Raw genomic sequence first — 16,667 nt, 5'->3', positions numbered from 1 at the left:
TTTCAAACAATTGTGCAACTAAAAATGTGTTCAATAACCTTCTTCCCACATTTTGGCGTCTTCGAGGAATTCTTTTTCTTAGGACGAGGCCTAGACATAAAGGGGGTACCCTTAAAAAAAATTAACATGAGATATTAGTACAGATAATATATTAATCATAATTTAAAAAATCTAAAATGAAATGACTTGCATATTCCATCAAAACAATACATAAGAAGGGTTGTACAAAATATGATATCGTATAGCCTTGTAGGCGAAAATCGATCGCTGAGAGTGTGATGTCATCAATCTGAGACATTTGGTCCCTTGTCAATGCCTACAAACCAAAAATTGGACCAAGAATTGAAGATAGTTAATATATCTTGTAATATTTTTGAATTCAAAGTATACTATTTTATTTTAGCATGTTCCAAAATTTATACCGCAGCAACGGTAACTGGGGGAGGAGTATGGGATATCGTTGCTGCATCCGGAGATGCATATTATTTGTCTGAATTTAAATCGATGTATAAATGAAAATTCATTTATGTAATTACAATTTAAAGTGACTGATAAATAAAATTCTATGAATTCAAGTCAACACAACTGTGTCTTTCGCTGATGGGCAAACATCATGTCCATCAACTCATCTATTAGCGTGAAATCCTCAGCCTTGCGGGCCTGACATCTACTTCCATAAATAGTGCATGAATGAGATGTAGATCCATCTGCACTAGTTGCATCATCTATCCCTGAGAATATCCTCAAGCAACTGACACACATATGTTGAATGGGCTCTCTGTCGCCACTTGGAGCAACTAATGGCTCATCATCGAGTACAATAGGGTGTGCTAATGGTGTCCCATGCTAGATGATGGCACCCATCAATGTTGTGGCCGCTTGAAGAGTCTATAGCTCCATCAACTCTTTCAGCTCTTTTGGGACAACTTGATGCACCTTGGGTTTGGGTTCTATGGGGCAACAACTCTCTGGGGCTAATCACCTATGGGCTCTAGGTCTATCTTGGGTAGATTCGCCACCTTTACCATGGAACTCTCTGATGTCAAAATAGTTTGGCCGCACATTGAGCACAAACTCATGGGTGGTTGCAAGAAGTTAGGTGCCAATTCCACGGAAGTCTATGAGCAAAAAAGTTTTCCACTAGAAACGAGTGCCCATTTTTTAAGAAATAGGCACCCATTTAGCTTCGGAGCCCCAACCCATAAAAATAAAACGGGTGCACATTTTGAAAAACGGATGCCCGTTTAGGATTGGACCACCATAGAGAAATGGGTGCACGATTTTTAGAAATGGGCACATGTTTTGAAAAATGTGTAAACGGGCACCTGTTTCTAAAAACGTGTACCTATTTCTAAAAATGAGCACACGTTTCTTAAAGTGTTATAAATTTCAAAACAAGTGCCCATTTTTTGAATTTTAAATAACGGGCACCCATTTCATAAAAGATGGAGCGAGAAACACACATATGCCTCGGTTTTGGCTTCAGGTCAGGCTTGGTGGGACCAAGCCTATGCTTGGACCTCCAAAAAAATGGCTAAGGCACTGGAATACCAGATTTCTGCCTTGCCGTAATTTTTTGAAGGTCTTCCTGATCGTATTTTTTGATGAAACAAAAACCCATTATAGTTCTCACTATCCTAATTTCAAAAATGTAAATTTCATAATGATATGATTAGTTTTACTATTTTTGCATTATTTATTACTCAAAAGTGGTACCTAAATGTAAAATAGTGAGGTTTAGTAAAACTTTAATTATTTTTTTATTTTTAGGTTTTTTTGAAAATAAATTATATGACATCAATCTACATACAATTATTTTGAATATTAAAAAAAACATTAAAAAATATGAAATTTTCATCAAATTATGGTGGTCGTACACCAGATGTTTTGAAAATATACTTTATAGTCAATTAAAAATAAATTCAAAAATATATATTCAATAAAAAAATAAGAAAATATATTATCATCAATATTTGGTGTATTAGGTATCTTTTCCTAGAAGGATTTGCAAACTTTTTTTTATTTACGTCAAAATATGGTGGTCGTACACATGTGTGGTATGGTCTTGAAACAGGCATTTTGAAAAAGTGGTTTTTAAATATGCCTATTGAATAAACAATTCTACCATGTGGGTATTGAAATAAATTAAATATTTGAAAATTAGACTCCGAGCACTACATTTTCTATTACTAAAGTTTTTCCAGATTCAAACTCTAAGTACCTCAAATTTTGACATCAATCGACAAAAAATTTGAAAACTAGGGAAAACACTTCCACTTTTTGCCCAAAAGTGGGACTCAACTTCTTGCACCCACCCTCACAGTATACTTTTCTCAAAAAATACAATGGCACCTCATAATTATTACAAGGTGGATCATCAAAGACCATCCACCACCTCTACCAAAAAATATTCTTCATCTCCACATTGGTACACCAATGTATCGGAAACCTCTTTGCATTAAGAGGTAACGACTGACCAGTTTTAGGATCAACAAAAAGGGCACATATTTGTTGTTTACTAATATTTTTGTTTTTCACTCCCTCGTATGATAACCCAACAACATAGTATTGACAATACCTATCCCTGAAGTTTCCCCATTTTGTAATTTATGTGGAAATAACTATGACACCACTAGCTAATGTTTCTTGGCTAGTGGTGAGGGATTTATGATGCTCAAGTTCAGATGTTTTCAATTTATCAATCAGTCTATTGATTTTAGATGAATTTTGCCCTAACTGATTAATTAATTGCTCCTGTGTTTCAAGTGTGTAGTCAAAAGAGGAATTGGAGGTGTATCTTGTGGGTTTTCAGGAGGTGCATTTTGTTGTTCTTGTTTTGGATTATCATAATCTTGTTTTTGAAACAAAAAATGAAAAAACCTAATCAAAATTAATGAAATTAAATTCAAAACGTAAAACAAATTGAACAAATAAGAAAGAAAGAGAAAAATTAACAAAAACTAACCTTGATCCATAGTGTCTGGAGGAGAAATGTGACACCTTGTTCGTGGTTTGGAAGAGAAATGTGGCACCCCGTTCGTGGTTTGGTGGAGAAAATGAGGAAAAAACGTGGTTGCCACGGGAAAATAAGACCCAGTTTTTTTTAAAGAACTTTTTTTTTACAGGTATCGCGTACATGATCCATTAGGGATTATTAGCGTGTATGTGTTCATTTTCCTAAAAGAAGCACGTATGTGCTCATTTTCCAAAAGGTAGCACGTACGTGCTCACTTTGCTAAAAGCAACGCATACGCGCTACCTTTTCTAGGCTAGGGAACAACAGACCTAAGCACGTACGCAGTGATTTCAAATTCTATAACTGCATACGCACTGCTTTTTTTTCCATGTTTTTTTGGGGTGGTGTCCACTTTTGTGATCACCATATTTGTGCACATACACTGTGGGTAGGCTTCCCACCGTATTTTTTCCCTTTACTAGATTTTCCACATAAAAATCATGGTGTTATGTGGTATGGCTGCATTATGTTAATTCTGTATTTCATTCTTAAGTGTTATTGCTTACCGATACCTATTTCTGCTATTCTGGTATTCAGAGTTTATGTGCTCTGGTTAAAGGTTATAAAGTGGTTTGATTAACATAATTTGTTGACAACTGATTCACCCCCCCCCCCCTCTTAGTTGTCCACTGGTTATTATAACAATTGGTATTAGATATTTGATCCTTTTTTGCAGAAGCTTACCTATTTGAGGTAGATCCTATGGCAACTAATACTTCAAATCCACCAATAACTATTTTTAGAATATAAATCCCTAAGCTTGATGGAACAAATTATGGGATATAGAAAATTCAAATGGAGACTCATCTGTGATGACTTGGCAAGGATATTTGGGAGATCACTGACAAAGGAAATAGACCTTTTGATCCAGCATCTGGCAATCCCACTCCTGCAGACTTGGACAAAAATATTGAAAATGATTGCAAAGCTATAGAAGCCCTTTTGTGTGCACTCACTGATCAACAAATCATGAGATTGACTAATAAATCATCTTCAAAGGTTATGTGTGATAAATTACAAACTCTGAATGAAGGTGACCCTACTGTCAAAATTGCTAAAATTGATGGTTACTGAGTGAGATATGAGAGCTTGCAGATGGAAGATAATGAAAGAATTGCTCCATTTATGGAAAGAGTAAATGTGATTGTCATAGGAATTCATTATTGTGGATGATCTCTGAGTGAAGATGAAATAGTTTCTAAAGTTTTGAGAGCCCTACCACTAACTTACAAGATGAAGGTTGCTGCAATTAATTGTTAGGATAACCGGTGAACAATTGAGAGGGGGTAGGGGGGTTGAGTATGTTACTAACAGATTATATCAGTTAATCCACTTTACAACCTCAAGCCAGAGCACATAAAAATTAAGTACCAGAATAGCGGAAACAAATGCCAGTAAGCAATAAAACTTAAGTATAAAACAAAGAACTAACACAATACAACCATACCACTTAACACCATGATTTGTATGTGGAAAACCTAGTAAAGGGGAAACCACAGTGGGAAGCCTACCTATGGTCAGATGATACTTCTACAGAAAGTATGTGATACAACGAGGGGCCTGCACATGCAGGAAGGCACACTACCTAGAACATACTACTCATTACAAAGAGTCCCACTGACTATAGAGAGGTCATAACCACCTCAAGATAATTGGACAAGTATCCAATAGAGTGAACTGCCAGAGATAGCATCTACCATGCTTGATTGCAGTCTGGGTTAAGCTCAATACCAGAGGCCTTTGACCTCTTCTATAAACCCAACTCGATCACCTATGATCGACCAAATCTCCTTCGCATATCATATTTCATATCACAACCACGATCATTACATTTCCATTTCCATACCCTTACATATGATCTACAATGAGATCTTATATAATTTATACAAACCCTAAGGCCTAAACCAATTAGGTCGGCCATCTAAAATATATTACAATAAGATCATTACATACATCCATATTACAATGATATTCCATCTTGGATTATGACCAAAACAACAAAAACCAATCCATAAAACATCCCGGTAATATGTAGAGAACACATTAACATGATACTGGTCCATAACCTAGATAGGTACCAGACCTATTCCGGGTCCAACACACCAAAGATATGTCTTCAAGCAGTTGAAGCTCAACCAAGGATTACTGTCAACATCCTGAATTCCATCTAGAGGCTGCACCAACACCACTTAGCATCCTATCAAGAATTCTTAGTAAAACCTCTGTCAGTTAAACCTTAATCCCATGCCGGTAACACAAGATCTTCTACCAATAACTAAAACCTATCTGTCGATAATAGCTAGTGTTGGTAACCAACCATAACAACTAGTGTTGACATCAATGACAAAACATCAATGCAACACATAATCAATTCCTCCATAATGCCAACAATCTCTCCCTTTCGCATTTATGGCAACACTAGAAGTGAAAAACATCTAAGTACCAAGAAATGCCAAATAAGTCTCCCCCTATGGAAGACAACCAACAATCTCCTGAATAGAAATAACTCTCCCCCTATGAATAATATCTCTGTAAAGCTTTGAATTTATTTTTCACGTCATTATCTCTCCCCCTTTGACATCAATGCCAAAAATCTGACAAAAATATCAAAGCAAGAATGTAAGCCTCTGAATCTTAAAGCTGACTACTCCCCCTGAGTAGTAGCACCACCCATCAGTTCCAGAATGAATAGTATCTCTAATAATACATGTCAGACTGATGCCAAACCACATCAATAAAGTCTCTCTCAGAGGGGAAGAAACCCGTAACCTATCTCTCAAATACTCAAATGATTATTTAGATAGCGGTTTAGCAAATATATTTGCAATCTATTCTTTAGTGTTCACATAAACCAAGTTGACTTCCTTTTCTTCCACCCTGTTCTTCAAAAAGTTATATTTTATTGATATGTGTTTAGTCTTAGAGTGAAATACCAGATTCTTAGACATGTCAATAGCTACAAAGTTATCAGAATAGATAACTACTGGTCCACTACAATTTACCTTTATATTCTTCAACATTTTCTTCATCCACAAGACTTGAGTGCAATTAGTTGCTGTTGTAACATATTCAGCTTCTGTAGTAGATAAATAAATGCATGAGTATTTTTTGTTGATCCATGAAACCAGTTTCTTTTCAAGAAAGAAAGCTCCACCAGAAGTTCTCTTCATGTCATCAGTATCACTTGCCTAATCTGAATCTGTATATGCACATAAAGTGAAGTCATCATCTCTAGAATACCATAAGCCATATTCTGTTGTTCCTTGCAAATACCAGAATATCCTCTTTACTTCACATTCATGATTTTCTTTAGGATTACTTTGATATATTGAACCAATACTTACTACATTCATAATATCTTGTCTAGTCTGAGGCAGATATAACAAGCCACCAATCATAAACTTATACGTTGTTGAATTTAGCAGTGCAGATGTGTCTTTGATAGATAATTTCTCACTTGTCACCATAGGAGTACTTACCAGTTTGGAATTATCCATACCAAACTTCTTAAAAAATTCCCTTAGATACTTATTTAAACAGATAAAAATGTCTTTGTCAGTTTGAGTAATCTGCAAACCTAAGAAAAATATCATCTCACCAATCATGGACATTTCAAATTTATATTATTAGAGAATTCCATGCACAATTTATCTTCATCTTCAAACATTATATCATCCACAAATACTTCAATAATCATTAAATCAAAATTACTATCATCACTGCCTTTAGTAAAACCAAGCTTCAAAAGATATTTATCCAACCTTGCATACCAAGCTCTAGGAGCTTGTTTCAGTCGATATAAAGCTTTCCTTAACCTACAAACCATATCTTTATTATCTATTAATGAAAATCCATCAGGTTTCTCAATGTATACCTCTTCCTCAAGTTCACAATTTAAAAATGCACACTTAACATCCATTTGATAGACCTTATAGTTGTTATAAGCTGCATAGGCAAGAAATAGTCTAACAGCTTCAATTCTAGCTACAGGTGCCAATGTTTCACCATAATCAATTCCCTCCATTTGAGAATATCCTTTACAAACTAGTCTAGCCTTGTTTCTTACAACTTGACCATCCTCATTTAGTTTATTCCTAAAAATCCATTTAGTTCCAATAAGATTCTTATTTTTAGGTCAGGGAACTAAAGTCCAAGTCTCATTCTTCTCTATCTGATCGAATTCATCTTCCATATCTTTTAACCAATGTTTATCTTTACAAGCTTTAATAACAAATGTTGGTTCAATTTGAGAAATAAGACATACCTATTCATTTGTAGTCTTCTCCTTGTCATAACTTCCTTGTTCCTATCTCGAATGATTTGACCTTCAGAATGATTTAACCTTATATACCTTGGTGTCTTTTGGACTTCAGGTTCACTAATCTAATCATCAGTCATAGTTGGATTTTTTAATTGTGTCAGTGTAACTATCTCAGTGTCCTATACAGGTTGAGGCATTGTTGGTTCAGTTATGATCACTTCCACTGTCGGTTCCCTGTCATATGATATAGATTGATTTCTGTAATGCTCATCCACTTTCACATTTGTGCTCTCCAAAAATTTTTACAATCTTTTGTTATAACATCTATATGCTTTTCTTTGAATTGAATAACCAAGAAATATCCCTTCATCACATCTAGGGTAAAAATTTCCAATTAAATCGTCCCTTTTGATATAACATTTAGTTGTAAAAATTCTAAAATATTTAACAGTAGGTGTCAATCCAGACCATAATTCATAAGGGGCCTTACCGGTTTCACCTTTGATGTGAACTCTATTGAATGTGTAGACTATTATACTCATTTCTTCTCTCTAGTAAATGTGAGGCGATTTGGCTGCCATCATCATGGTTCTTGTTGCATCCAAAATGGTTTTGTTCTTCCTTTCCACAACACCATTCTATAGAGGAGTCCTAGGTGCAGATAATTGTCTCCTAATTCTATTTGTCTCACAATAACTGTTAAATTAATGAGAAGTGAACTCACTTCCTTGATCTTATCTTAGGCATTTGATTTCCAATCCAATATCAGTTTCTACCTTAGCTTTAAGATCTTGAAATTCTCAAAATCTTCAAACTTCTCCCTAAAAAAAGTCACCCACATCATTCTAGAATAGTCATCAATTATCAACAAGAAATACCAATCACCTTGAAAGCTTCTAGTCCTTGTTGGACCACATAAATCAGTGTGAATCAAATCAAGCACATCATTAGATTTATCATGTATGATGTTAAAAGAAGTTCTAACTTTATTTCCCAATTGACATTCATTACGTACCGGATTATGAGGCTTCATAATCTTAGGTATATCTCTAACTCCCTTTGTTGAATTGATCTTTAACAATACAATCAAAATTAATATGACACAACCTCTTATGCCATAACCAACTCTCATCAATATGAGCAATCAAACATATCTTATTACCAGTGTTTAGGTGAAAGATGTTACCTCCAGTCTGAGTATCGGTTGCAATCTCCAAACTAGTCTTGTTAATGATTTTGCATTTTCTATCTTTAAACTGAAGTTGGAAACCCTTGTCCACCAATTGACCAACACCTTGGACCCCTCAGCAGAATGGATTAGTGGAAAGGAAGAATATAATCATGATGATGGAAGCTAAATTGCCTCACATCTACTAGAGAGAAGCAGTGAGTACAACAGTCTACACATTCAATAGAGTTCATATCAAAGGTGAAACCGGTAAGACTCCTCATGAATTATCGTTTGGACATACACCTACTCTTAAATATTTTAGAATTTTTGGAAGTAAATGTTATATCAAAAGGAATTATTCAATCGGGAAGTTTGATCCTAGATGTGATGAAGTGATATTTCTTAGATATTGAATTAAGAGAAAATCATATAGATGTTATAACAAAAGATTGCAGAAAATTGTAGAGAGCACAAATGTGAAGTGGATGAGTTATATAGAGATCAATCTATATCATATGATAGGGAACTGACAGTGGAAGTTATCATAACTAATCTGACAATGCCTCAACTAGTACAAGACACTGAGACAGTTACACAAGTACAATAAAAAAAATTTGAATGTGACTGATGATCAGAACAGTGAACTTGAAGTTTAGAAGACACCAAGGTATGTAAGATTAAATCATTCTAAAGATCAAATCAATGGAGATAGGAACAAGGGACTTATGACATGCAGAAAACTTGCAAATGAAGAGGTGTGTCTTATTTCTCAAATTTAACCGACATCTGTTATTGAAGTTTGTAAAGATAAATATTGGTTAAAGGCTATGGAAGATGAATTAGATTAGAGAGAAAAGAATAATACTTGAACTCTAGTTCCCTGGCCTAAAAAATAAGAATTTAATTGGAACTAAATGGGTTTTTAGAAATAAAATAAATGAGGATGGTCAAGTTCTAAGAAATAAAATAAATGACGATGGTCAAGTTTGTAAAGGATATTCTCAAATGGAAGGAATTGATTATTGTGAGATATTTGTACCAGTCGATAGTATTGAAGCTGATAGACTATCTCTTCCCTATGCAGCATTCAAGAACTATAATTTCTATCAAATGGATGTTAAATGTGCATTTTTGAATGGTGAACTTGAGGAAGAAGTATACATTGAGCAGTCTGATGGATTTTCACTGACAGATCACAAAGATATCGTTTGCGGGTTAAAGAAAGCATTAGATGGATTGAAAGAAGCTCCTAGAGCTTAGTATGCAAGGTTGGATAAATATCTTCTGAAGCTTGGTTTTACCAAAGGTAGTGCTGATAGTAACTTATATTACAAGATCACTAATGGTGATATTCTCATTATTGAAGTATTTGTTGATGATATCATTTTTGGAGGTGAAGATAAATTGTGCATGAAATTCTCTAATAATATGAAGAATGAATTTGAAATGTCTATGATTGGTGAGATGAGATTTTTCTTAGGGTTGCAATTAGTCAAATTGACAAAGACATTTTCATCTATCAAACTAAGTATCTACGGGAATTGTTGAAGAAGTTTGATATGGATATTTCCAAACCGGTAAGTACTTCTATGGTGACAAGTGAGAAATTATCTATCAAAGACACATCTGCACCGGTAAAACCTCTTTCTTCCATTTCACAACTGTGATTAAATCATCCTCTAACTCAATAGCTAATGTTTGGACCACTATCATATTAGCTACCCTTTGTCTTTTGAGGTGAAAGCCTATATCAAGGGCCATTGAATTGAGAAAGAAACACTTTTGATTATTAGTAGAAGGCCTTTTATTTGCTATAATTTTATTAACAATCTTATTAGACTTGGCCACAAATTCTCTCATAGGTTCATGAATTTATTTTTTCAACTGTGTCAACTAAGAAAGAAGAGAATGCTCATCTTCTGCACTTTTGAACCTTCCTTCAAATCTTGTTCTCATATCATCCCAAGTTGAAATTAAACCATTGGATAAATGATAGAACCATTATGTTGAAGCATAGGTTAAGGTTTGTACAAAAGTCTCATAGCCACATCTTCATGTTGAACACCTAATACACCACATGCTACACTAAAAACATTCAAATGCTCATCTATTGATGTTTTCCCATCTCCATTGAACTTTGGAAAATTATCTTTTTCTCCTTTGGGTAAGGCATTCAAATTAGCCCCCAAGTTTAGGGGTCCTACAACAACACCCCAAGGTTGAGCCATTGGAAGAGTAAAAGGTGCAAGATTGATAACAATAAGCAAGGCAGTTTCGTGCAAGATTAGGGCTTGATAAGTTGGTGATGTGAAAGGTTAGGGAGAGGGAGAAGGAGTTCTTCTTCTTGCTCACCTTACATGAGGAGGGGTAGATGAAAAACTCAGATTTTGTAACTCTTAAAATATAGGATCAAGAACTCCTTCTCTCAAGGATTTGGTATATCTTCTAGACTCCAGTCTGTTGCAATATAAGACAGCTATGTCTCCTTATTTATCCTAACAAAATATGTTACACACCAAAAGAGATAAATTAATCAGATAACTCACTATTCCCGTCTACGGGTGACTGATCTTAACTCAATTCGGTTTCCCCAATGGACTCGCCAGAAATATTTTGGTTAACAGATTTGTCCTTTGATAAAAATGAAATAATCACAACTCTATTGCCCCTTTAAAGAACAAAATAGTAATCAAACAGTTGGGTAAACTTATGAAAGTTTCCCTCTGAATTTTCTTGGGAACAACTCCCTCTCATATTTTCAATGAATGAAAACAAGAAAATAAACTATGCATAAACTTTTAACCAGAAAGTACCAAAGGAATTTCCACATTTATAGATCAATATGTTGTAAACACGATTTTTAGAAATATAGTTCTCAAATGACAAATCTCACTTATGACTCACACCTTTTCATTCAAAAGAAACTTCCAGACTAAATTTTCATCAAATGCATAACATTTATTAAAGAAACAAGAGACTTCTTTGGCCAAAATAAATTCCAACAGAAATTCAACTTCATTCATCAAACACATAGATTTTAAACTCCAAAATATTCACTTTTATTTATTCATAGATAAATGAGTGTTTTATTATCAAAATATTATGCAACTGTAAAATAAAGTACATATCAAGTCTGAAAGCCAAAAATTCTCAGACCTTCACATAATATTTTTAAAACATATATATAGCCACAGATCAGTTAATTACAGTTTAGGGAAACACAAAGTTACATAACTTTGCTTGCCCTAGAGTCAAGATTCAGTTTTTGAAATATAAGTAGAAAACTAATTCTTAAAAAACCCTCCTAAAATTTATCATCAAATAACTTTAGAGGGCATACACGGTCAAGATTGAAGCTATGGAGTGGGATCCTTGGGGTGATTCTATACTACAATGGTGGCATGTTTCTATTATAGATGAGTGGCCGAAAAACTCTATATAACAATATTGTTTGGGAGTCTGATATGAGTGTTTCTCTATCACCACACTTCCATGTCTTGCCAAACTTGGGCCACAATATCTATCCAAATACCCAAGTATTCTATGCATAGAAATACTAGGGACTCAATTTTTCCACAGTTAAGAAATCTTTTGTCATTCAATTTTTTGCTTCTCTAACATAATTAATTTTCCCCTCAAAGGATTGGGTGATAACATCCAGACTCTCAAAGGATTGTTTTCCCATCCTCCTTCAGACATTTGATTCCTATGCATTTCAAGTCATTCTTCATGAATAAAATGAGCAGAGCTAACTCGCTCCATAGTTTGGCGAACTCTTCACATCCTTGATTTATAATAGAGTTATTCCACTCAATGCTTTTCTTGCACATTTAAAGAACAATATTGTCCAATCCCTGCACAAGTTTTTTTATAAAAACTTCATAATTCCATATTTTTGCACATCATTCATTTCAGCTACCACAACTATCCATTTTGTTTCCTCCTTTTTCTAGTTAGTTATTCTGATTTCTAGCTCTCTTATTACTGTTGTGGCATTTTCATATACTTTACTCAGGTTCTTGAAATACTCTATGCTAGATTGAGTAATCCCATCCAACCATTCCAAAAAGACTTTAGTGACCATCTTGCTCTTTTGAATTTGACCCAAGAGCTTCTGATTAGGGGGTGACCTAGGGTCAAATGACGTGGGTAGCTGTGAAATTAGTTGGAGATTGGGATTGTGAATAGCATCTATATATTTAGCCATGTGCCTCAATGTCTCCTTTAGATTTTGTTTATCTTTTTCGTCCTTACATGACCTACTTATTATTCTTTTTGTAGAAGCTTCCAAATGGTGTACATTAGATACCAATGATCTAGCGCCTAAATGAATATTTTCAATGGTAAAATCCTTTGTTGAAGGAATTTTTACCTCTTTATTTAAAATGTGATGAGCTATTTCAGCAGTCCAATTTCCAGTATCTTGGTCAAAATCCATTTTTGAAACTATTTGAAGCTTTTTTTATTTTGGAGTCCTTCCCAAAAAAATTATTTACCATATCCTCAATGGGAACTGAAGCAGGAACCACAATTCTCTTTTTGCTACTAAGAGAAGGTTCTAATCAATGAGGAGCACTATAATCTACATCCTTCTTTGTTTGGGATTGTTTAGAACCAACATTTACTAAGATCAATGAACCTCTAATATCTACTTCTTCTTCTTCAGGCTTCTCAATATCGCCAACTTCTATGGTGGACATCTCAGTGTTTTTCTCTGTCATTATATTCCTCACATCTAGGGACCCTTCTAAATCTACCAATACTATATTTTCAAGTAGCTTTTTCTTCTTGTTTTTGGTTCTTGATCTAGTGATACGGGTTGAAAGCTTTCCTACAAGGAATTTCTTCGAACCTCTAGTAGTATCTGCCTCAACTTGAACTTTGGTGCCACCTGCAACACAAGTTTTAATGGATTTATTAGACAAAACATTTTGAATTGAAACAAGGGAATCTTTGATTTCTAGCTTTTTGAGTCTCTATTTCCATAACCACTGCTCAATTCTGCGAATAGCAAGGGATGTTCTCATTTGAATTCGATCCTCCTCTTTTTGTCCCATTCTATTTATAGAATTGGGGAACCTTGTACTTTCTCAGCATAATACGGACCAATCAAATCTTCACCATTATCTACAACTTTTACATTTATTTTAAGCTAAAAGATATCGATCTGATTCATCATGAACCTAGAAAATGTTCTCCTCCTTACTTCAAATTCATCATCGCAATCCTTCTAGAAGTCTTGAAGTTGTGGGATGTGAGAAAAACCTTCTTTGAGAGCTAGATGCACTTGAGCATAACCTTTTCTATCAAAATTAGGTCAAGCTATATAATATTGAAGATTAAACTTTTCAAAGTCAAACTCTACGTTGAAGACATGAGATAGTATTGCAAATATAATAACCTAGTTCAATTGGGAAAGAAACACTTGAATCTTACTTGGCTAGTGTCCTCTTATCAATCTGAGAAAGCTACCTACAAAGTTCAATCGACACGAAGTGGTCAAGGGCAAACCTTGATAATTTAAATGGCTCTCCTTTGAACCCTTCAACTCTAATGTAAGTGAAATGAGGATACTGAATAAAATAACTCCCATATGTGCTCATTAGTTGCATAGCTTCATTAGATAGTATTTTGTTTATATTCCCTTAGAGTTCATAGATTAATCTCCCTGCAAACACATCATGAACCCTCCAAAAAATTATCATGGCACTTTTGTAGCTGAAAGTGTGGATGATGATCATAAATATTCATTCCATCGACCCATTCCTCATGATACAAACTGGGCCAAGGTATGATACATACCAAACAATAGAACAAATATGAAGAAATATAGAAGTTTCAACTCCCAAGGCAGTTACTTAGTCCTTTATGTAATATTTTAGCAATTAGCTCTTCCTAATCTATATAGCGCTTTTCATCTAATATGACCTGAATGAAAAAGTACATCCAGTCTTCCCAATAGTATACTTCTTGGCTCCCTTTCGCCTTGCGCAACAAAATAAATATGTCCCTTACCTCCCTGATCAAGTGCTCTCTAGTTAAGGGCTTGGATAACCTAGAACCTCCTTTCTAAAATTTCAAGAGACAATTCCTGGCTATAACACTCCTATAATGGGACTTCTTTTCTATGAAGAATCCATAGGGCATAGTTATCGTCCAATCCTCATATAGTTCCTTAGCAGGGATTTTAAAAACAACCATATCAGTTTCTCTATTTACATTAAATAAAACACCCCCCATTTGCATTTCTAATACATTTGTGTTCTGAGTCATACCTACCATGCACTAATTCTAAGCACTGTATAGTAAGAGGAAAAATAGTAGCTTTTATTAACCCACTATTCACAATCTTTTCAATCATGGGTGAACCAGAGGGATTCTTATCTCTTTTTAAGAATTCATTCAAATCAGCATGAGCTAATGATGTGTCCCCAAATTCTAGGAAAGAACAACTGAGACCTGATTCTAGCCCTAACTTTGGTGGAACGAGCCTCATTTTCAAATTTTACTCAAATTCAGCACACTAACATAGACTGCAATGACACACCCACTACAACTAGTACAAAAAAATTAACTAATTTCTTCTTTGAGACATGAAAATGAGAGAGACAACGAATATTTTTTACTCACCTTTCATGTAATTGGGTGTCTGTTAATCATGTGAAGTGAGAAAATTACCTCCAGCACTGAACTCCCACCTTCGCTAATTTATCTTCTCCATTAAGATACAAATATTTTTGAGGTCTATATAAATGGCTTAAACCTTAGTTTTATGAGTACCACATCTCATTCATTCGTGTCAAGTTACTATTGAAGTGACACTTCTTACACATGCTTTTATTACAAAATGCTTTGCATGATCTCTTATCAAGAAAAATATTACCTCCTTTAGTAAGAATTCCTTAAAATAAATCGTCGAGATTCCCAAATATCTTCCTCCATGTTGGTCATTTCCCTCCTTTGGCCTTCTTCTTTTACAATGTTTCCATTTTGAATGTTGAACTATTGAACTATTGAACCATTGAAATCTTGAACCAACGAAGGTTCACAAGTTCAAGTTCATCCTACGAATGAACTGTTTTGCACGACTTGCTGCAACTAAGACATAATACACACAAAGACTCAATTAACTGATGAACTCTTGAACTAAACTCTAGGTTCAAACAAAAAGGTTCAAAGATGCGAACACTTAGACATAGAGGCATTGGCTAAGATGGACTTAAAGAAGAAAGATGACAACTCAAGAGAATTAATTATGCTGAATTAAACACACATTATCTTGGCACAAATATACCAATGTAATAAAAATCAATGAGTGCCAAAATAGGGGGTAACACCTACCTATCATAATGTTTTTCCTCCTTATTCTTAACCCCTGCCTTCCTATAACAATATCCCTCCTTATTCCCAACCCCTTCCTTCATACAACAATGTTACCCCTCCTTATCAATCTAGCATGTCTAATTTCAATCCTTCTACCAAAGCTACAATCAATAATCTATCTCAAATAGTGTCTTCCTTACAACAACAAATAGCTTCTATGAATCAATCTAAGTATAATGCTCCCACATTTGATGTAGTAAGCCCATTATCCAATTACACTGTCTGAGCTATCCCTCCTAAACATGCGGAAGTCCCTCAATTGGAGTTTTATAATAGAAAAGGTGATCACTTGACTCATGTTAAAACATTTCAAACTTTGTGTAGTGACTTTGCTCAGGACCAAAGATTGTTGGCTAAATTGTTTACTAGAACATTAAGGGATAAAGTTTTTCAAAGGTATTGCTCTTCGCCTCCATATTCTATTACTTCTTTTCAACAATTGTCTTATAATTTTATTCAACAATTTCATAATAATATTGGTCTTAAAATTACATTAACTTATTTGATGCATTGTAAGAAAGGTATGAAAGAAAAGGTGATTAATTTTATTGGTAGATATAAGCATTTGTATTCTTAAATTTCTCTTCCTATGCCTGATCAAGATATTCAAATAATTTTTATTTCTAATTTGCAAAAATAAATTAGCATTTGTATTATTCTCATACACATCACAAACATGAAAAACCTTGATTAGCACCCCCTTGGGCACCTTGATCCTGGCCCAAAATAGGGCAAGACCATGGCTTGGCACTATGGTCCTCCCTAAATTGGGCCCTCTTTAAACACATTTTAGCATTTCATATTTGACCGAGATTCCCCTCTCCGTGTCAGCTCAT

This window comes from Cryptomeria japonica, chromosome 7 (genome assembly GCF_030272615.1).
Source record: "Cryptomeria japonica chromosome 7, Sugi_1.0, whole genome shotgun sequence".
Taxonomy (NCBI): domain Eukaryota; kingdom Viridiplantae; phylum Streptophyta; class Pinopsida; order Cupressales; family Cupressaceae; genus Cryptomeria; species Cryptomeria japonica.
Note: the sequence above shows the minus strand (reverse complement) of the source record.